Raw genomic sequence first — 7428 nt, forward strand, 5'->3', positions numbered from 1 at the left:
GTCTCCAGAAAGTACGATTATTTCCTTCCCCTCAATGTCCAGTTACCCTGTTAAAAGGCCACATGTCCCCCTGGGGAAGGCTTGGAGAAAAGTTTACTGTATAAATCTCCATTAGTCTGCCGGGGTCCTTCCTCAAGGGGACCTAACCTCCAATTCATTCAAGGGGTTTTGGGTCTCTAAACTGGCGCAACTCTGGGAATTGATTCAGTGGCTATGACTCATTTCCGGATTTGAGTCAAGTGACTTTTGTTCGCTTGAATTTGAACTTTTCTACTTATTTAGCTCAAGAGAGAATTTCTGTTTCACTTGTAGGAACATCATGATTAACTCACCAGACCATAGGTTTGCATGAGCTGGTGTTGGAGAAGACTCTTGAGAGTCCCTTGGACTGCAAGGAGATCCAACCAGTCCATTCTGAAGGAGATCATCCCTGGGATTTCTTTGGAAGGAATGATGCTAAAGCTGAAACTCCAGTACTTTGGCCAACCCATGCGAAGAGTTGATTCACTGGAAAAGACTCTGATGCTGGGAGGGATTGGGGGCAGGAGGAGAAGGGGATGACAGAGGATGAGATGGCTGGCTGGCATCACTGACTCGATGGACGTGAATCTGAGTGAACTCCGGGAGTTGGTATGGACAGGGAGGCCTGGTGTGCTGCGATTCATGGGGTCGCAAAGAGTCAGACCTGACTGGGTGACTGAACTGAACTGAAGCCTCTGAGTCCCTTCTTCTACGTTAAACCAAGAGATGTTGGGCATTTCCAGTTGGCTCACAGTCAGCCTTTTGGTCCATGTTTCAGAGAACCAACCAACAAATTGTTAGAGCCCTTTTTGACACCCCAACCTGCAACATTAAATGGAGAATCTCAGCTTAGTGAGCCCATGTAAATAAACTCAGATCAATCCAACTTTATGATCCCTCTACCATTATCCTACATACTCAGTGTTCGTTGTGACACATGTTTGCTTGATGTCTGCTTCTATGAATTAGAAAACTCAGATAGTTCTTTTGGAGTGTACTACACATCTTCATGGGTTACACATTGTATTTCACCTTTGATGTTAAGTCACCTTACTCATGTCCAAGTCTTTGCGACCCAATGGACTGTAACGTGCCAGGCTCCTCTGTCTGTGGGATTTCCCAGGCAAGAATACTGGAGTGGGTTGCCATGCCCTTCTCCAGGGAACTTCCCTGTGTGTGTGTATGTGTATCCAAATCACTTTATAATACAAAATAATACAGCATTATAAATCAACTGTACTTTAAAATCTAGGGAAAAAAAACCCCAATTCTATACACAATAGATACATAAAACTAAAGAGATAGAAAGACAAGTTTATTACTCAAGAAAACCAAATGACAAGGAAAGAAGAACAGAGAAAAACTGCAAAAAAAAAAAAAAGCCAGTAAGGAACAAAATGGCGATATGTACATGCCTATCAATAATCATTTTAAGTGTCAATGGGTTAAATGCTTCAATCAAAAGACATAGGGTTGGGTGCCGGGAGCCAGCATGAGGAATTCCGCCCTTGACAAGGTCATGAGGAAGGAAGCTGACATAGGTCGTGATCAGACTTCAGGAGTTCCCCCTGGCATTTCCTGAGCATGTACCCACAAAACCAAAAATCTGCTGGCGTTTGTACTCTGCTTTTCCACTTTTCTGACATTCTCTGGAAAAAAGTCAACTCAGGGCTTTAGTCTTCTGCATTTGAAAGGGATGTTTCAGTTAAACCCCCTCTGATAACTCTCTAGCTTGCCTAACAGGTTCCCCAGACCTCTTACAGCTTGTGAATTGCTTACAGCCCCCCAACTGCAAGAGGCACAAAGCTTAAAAGCATCTTAAAGATACAGAGCCTTTTCTAAAGAGTTAAAAATTATATTGGTAGAGGGTTTTCACTGTTGATTCAATGACTGCTGCCAGGCCTCCATATTCTTTATCTTTTAGGCACCTGGGAGGATGTTAGTCAATGTAAACGGGATACGGAAAAAGATATATAGTAGTTTCAATGTTAGCAACGCTAGACTTTTGAGGTAATTACTTCTTTGTTATATATCACTGCACTCCTCTTGTGTCCTTGCTATGTAAGAATGTAACTTTATTTAGTGCTTTCTGAGAATGGCACCAGACTTTGGGAAGATCAACACAAATAAGTCTTCTAGTTAACAAACCCTTATCAGAAGAAAGGCTGTAAAATGTTAATTGGCCCTTGTTAGCCAGAAGATGATGTAAATCACCTAAGACTTGTGTATACAATTAGGTATGCAGAGAGAAAAGCCTGGTTTTGATAAGAGTCTGGACTGCTAACACTGCATAACTGTGTTACCCACTGATCTCCATGTTTTATCGAAAGTATAAAAGGCCTTCTGAACAATAGGGGCCGGAGCCAGTTGCTGGACTGGTTTCCCCTGTATCTCTCTCTTTTTCCTCTTTACTTTAATTTCAGGCTGAATTCCCATCTGGGGCGTGGAGGCTCGCCAAGTCTACTTGCTTGCCATGGCTGTTAAGACCCGCGTGAAAGGGAGCCTAAGGCGAGGCACCCTTAGATATTCAAGCGAGGGCCGGTGGCCCAACATAGATGGTGCAAGTTCCTTGTCTGGAATTTTATTGGTCTTCCGTGTAATCCAAGTTATTCAGCCCTCTTCCTCCACTTAATTTTCCTACTACACTGTTGTTTCTTAATCTAATCTTATATCAATCAATAAATAAGTCTTTCCTCGCCAACGCTGTCCACCCTTCGAATTCCCTGGATCCACCAGGGCTGGACCACGGCAGTTGGGCTTCCCTGGTAGCCCAGTAGTTAAGAATCTACCTGCTATTGCAGGGGACACAGGTTCAATCCCTGGTTCAGGAAGATCCCACTTGCCATGGAGCAACGAATGCTGTGCGCCACAACTACAGAGCCAGTGTTCTAGAGCCCATGAGCCACAACTACTGAGCCCACACGCCAGAACTACTGAAGCCCGCATGCCTAAACCCAAGCTCCACAGCAAGAGAAGCCACCACAATGAGAAGTTCACACATCACAACTCGAGTGTAGCTCCTGCTCACTGAAACTAGAGGAAGCCCATGCACAGCAGTGAAGACTCAGCACAGCTCCAAATAAGCAAATCTTAAAGACATAGGCGGCTAACTGGATTTAAAAAAAACAAACAAGACCGATCTATATGCTGCCTACAAGAGACACACTTCAGATCTAAAGACACAGACTAAATGTGAGGAGATGGAAAAAGATATTTCATGCAAATGGAGATAGAAACCTTGGGTAATAATATTCATATCAGACAAAGCTGACTTTAAAACAAAGTTTATAATAAAATCAAAGAATAGCATTATATAATGATAAATCAGTACAAGAAGAGGATATAACATTCGTTAACATATGTGCAACTAAATGAGAGCACCCGAATATATAAAGAAAACATTCAAAGAATACATGGAGAAATTGACAATAGTACATTAATAGTAAGGGACTTTAACAGCCCCATTTAAATCAAGGAACAGATCATCCAGACAGAAAATTAATAAGGAAACAGTGCCCTTAAATGACACATTAGACCAGTTGCCCTTAATATATATATATGTGTATATATATTTATATATATGTATACACACACAGGAAATTCCATCCAAAATCAGCAGAATGTATTCTTTTCAAGTGCATATTGAGGATTCTTCCGGATAGATCACACACTAGACAACAAACCTCAACACGTTTAAGAGGATAGAAATTATATCAGCTCTTTTCCCCAGCACAATGGTATGAAACTAGAAATTAATTACAGAAAGAAAAATGGGGAAAACACAAACACATCAGAACTAAATAAGCACACTACTAAAAACACAATGTGTCAATGAAGAAATAGAAACTCAGAAAATAGAAACTCAGAAAATGCCTCAAGAAAAATGAAAATAAAACTAGAACTTTCAAAAGTCTGTGGGATGCACTGAAGGCAATTTGAACAGGGATGTTTGTAGTGATACAGGCCTACCAAGCAAACAAGAAACATCTCAAATAACCATCCTAATTGACCATCTGAAGGAATTAGAAGAGAACAAACAAGGCCCAGTGTCAGCAAAAGGAAGGAAATAGTAGAGATCAGAGAGGAAATAAAGACCAAAACAAACAAACCACTAATAGAAAAGACCAATGAAGCAAAGAGCTAGATTTTTGAAAAGAAAAAGCAAATTGATAAGCTTTTAACCAGAAGAAAAGAGATAAAGGACCCAAATAAGCAAAATTAAAAATGCAGGTTGATAAAACCAGTACGACAGAAACTCAATCATAAGAGAATCTTATGAACAGATATATGCCAGCAAACCAACAACCAAAGAAGATGTGAATAAATTTCTAGATATTAAATTTCTACAATATTCCAAGAAAGAATCAGGAAGAAACAGATAATCTGAACAGACTGATCACTGGTAGTAAAATCGAACTAGTAATCCAAAAACTCCCAGCAAACAAAAGTCCAACACTTGAAGCCTTCACAGGGGAATTCTAACAAACAAAGAATCTTTACCTATCCTCAAACTATTCCAAAAAATTAAAGAACACTGAAGAGAGTTCCAGATTTATTCTTCGAGGCCACCATTACCCTGACACCAAAACCAAAGGCACTACAGAAAAAGAATATTACAGGCCAATATCTCTGATGAATATAGATGCAAAAATCCTCTAGAAAATATTAGCCAACCGGGGGTCTCAGAAGTCTGAGCCAGTGGTTGGCAGCAGCAGCGGCAGTGAGCAGGTCTCAGCAGGCTCGCAGAATCCTGCTAAAATGTCTCTGTACCCGTCGCCTGAAGACCTGAAGGCAGACAAGGTGATTCAGGCTCAGGCTGCCTTTTCCGCAAACCCTGCCAACCCAGCGATTTTATCCGAAGCCTCTGCTCCTGTCTCTCCAGATGGAAATCTCTGTCCTAAACTATATCCAGAGTTCTCTCAGTACATGGGCCTGAGTTTAAATAAGAAGAAGAAATATGTGCAAATAGGGCCATGGTTCCTGGAACACCAAGTCAGGGGCAGTTGATTGGCATGGACTTCCAGTCACTGGTGGTGACATGGGAATCTGCAGAGCAGGGATTATGTAAGGAATCTGGGAAGTCATCTTGTGTAAGGATTAGAACAGAAAAAAAAAAAATTGGGCTCAGGCTGAAATCCATAGACAATGGTGCATTTGTTCAGCTTGTCCAGGCCTAGTCTAGGTCCTCCCTGGTGGGTCTGCGGTTTGGGAACCAGGCGCTGCAGATCAAGAACTGAGTGGGCTGGAGCTCAGATCAGGCACTCAGGGTGTTCAAACAGGCTTTTGGGGAGAAGATCACCATGACCATTCGTGACAGGCCCTTTGAATGGACAATTACCTTGAATAAGGATAGGACTGGACAGGTCGACTTTGTCTTCAAAAAATGGAAAAATCACGTCCATTGTGAAAGATAGTTCTTCAGCTAGAAATGGTCTTCTCTCAGAACACAACACCTGTGAGGTCAATGGACAGCATGTCATTGGACTGAAGGACTCTTGAATCGCAGATGTACTGTCCACAGCTGGAAATATAGTTAAGTATAGTTCTATTATAATCATGTCTGCTTTTATCTTTGGACACATTATTAAACAGATGGTGCCAAGCAGAATGAAAAGCTTGCTGGATCACACCATTCCTCCAAGCATCATGAGAAGCTTGATGGATCACATCATTCCTGAGGTTTAAAATTCAGGGCACAGTGGAAACTTCCCAGAAGTTCACCTGTAAGTCTTCAGCAACTTGCCCTTATATTATGCACATGAAGCCTTCCAGGAGCCAGCGAGCATTTGCTGTGTGAGGACCTTCATGTCCACCAGTAGGGCTGGGAATCTTACTGTACAATCTGGTATCTTGTTCAGACATCAAGATAGTTGTACTCTTATCCTGGTTTTACAGTTGAAAAAGACTTTCACAGACTAGTTTCTTTCCTGGGAACCTGATCCCAGGATCAAAATCACTGGGCTCCAAAATAACTGCAGATGGTGACTGCAGCCATGAAATTAAACGATGCTTGCTCCTTGGAAGAATAGCTATGACCAACCTAGACAGCATATTAAAAAGCGGAGACATTCCTTTGCCGACAAAGGTCCATCTAGTCAAAGCTATGGTTTTTCCAGTGGTCAGGTATGGATGTGAGAGTTGGACTGTAAAGAAAGCTGAGTGCTAAAGAACTGATGCTTTTGAAATGTGGTGTTGGAGAAGACTCTTGCGAGTTCCTTGGACTGCAAGGAGATCAAACCAGTCTATCCTAAGGGAAATCAGTCCTGAATATTCATTGGAAGGACAGATGCTGAAGCTCCAATACTTCGGTCACCTGATGTGAAGAACTGACTCATTGAAAAGACCCTGATGCTGGGAAAAAATGAAGACACGAGGAAAAGGGGATGACAGAGGATGAGATGGTTGGATGGTATCACCAACTGGATGGACATGAGTTTGAGCGAGCTCCAGGAGTTGATGATGGACAGGGACGCCTGGCATGGTGCAGTCCATGGGGTCGCAAAGAGTTGGACACAACTGAGTGATTGAACTGATCTAAACTGAATCTTTCACAAGCTTTGTGAGTGGAATGACTGATATAGGCTCAGCTCTGTGTTAGACCCATCACCTTCACCCTGGGTATCAAGAAGTGCTGTCGGATCCCTTTAGTTCTGTGGTGTATTTGCATTTTTACCGTGTCACTGTAGTACATTTATAATTACTTTTTTCAGTTCTGTGTGTCACACACCAATTAAGTAACACTGGTTTTATTCCATGTAAGCATTATTAGAGAATGTGTGTAGCTGTAAGAGACTGTATTGATTATCATTACATTTTAACTACTTAATGTGCTTGAATTGTCACCTTAACTATGTTAAGCATTTAGGATAAAAGCCAAGATGTAATGATTGCTGCCTTTCTAAACCCAGATGCAGTTCTGCATTCAAAGGAGATGTACACAAGCTCCGCAGTCTGACGGTATTGAGGTTTTTTAGCAGCAGCAGCAGTCCTTGTGTAATGGGAACTTCTTCCTTATAATAGTAACTAGAATCATTTTCTGAGAAATGAAGCACTATATATTCAGTGTAAAAATTCTTGAACTAAATAAGATGAACCTTGGCTCCTTTTTTCAAGTGTAGATTAAGCTGGCTAAGACTTGATCGAGGCATTTACACGTTATGTAGCCTAGTCTCAGGACATTGTTCTGCTCATCTGTTCCATTTCCTGCCTCCTCCCTGCTCACAGAATGACAGTGGTACATCATCCTGATCTTTTTTTTCCCTCTCCTTGGGTTTATGCCTATTCTATTTTAATTGAAAATGTATAAATAAAGTTTAAAAAAATAAAATTCAACAATATGTAGAAAGGATTAAATACCATGATCAAGTGGGATTTAGTCCAGAGATGTGAGGATGAGTCAACATTTGA

General features: G+C 41.4%; 1 pseudogene; it reads left to right on the plus strand.

The window, feature by feature from the left end:
- On the plus strand, window positions 4780–5706 carry LOC102179774 (annotated as a pseudogene).

The sequence above is a fragment of the Capra hircus genome, chromosome 10 (genome assembly GCF_001704415.2).
Source record: "Capra hircus breed San Clemente chromosome 10, ASM170441v1, whole genome shotgun sequence".
Classification (NCBI taxonomy): Eukaryota; Metazoa; Chordata; class Mammalia; order Artiodactyla; family Bovidae; genus Capra; species Capra hircus.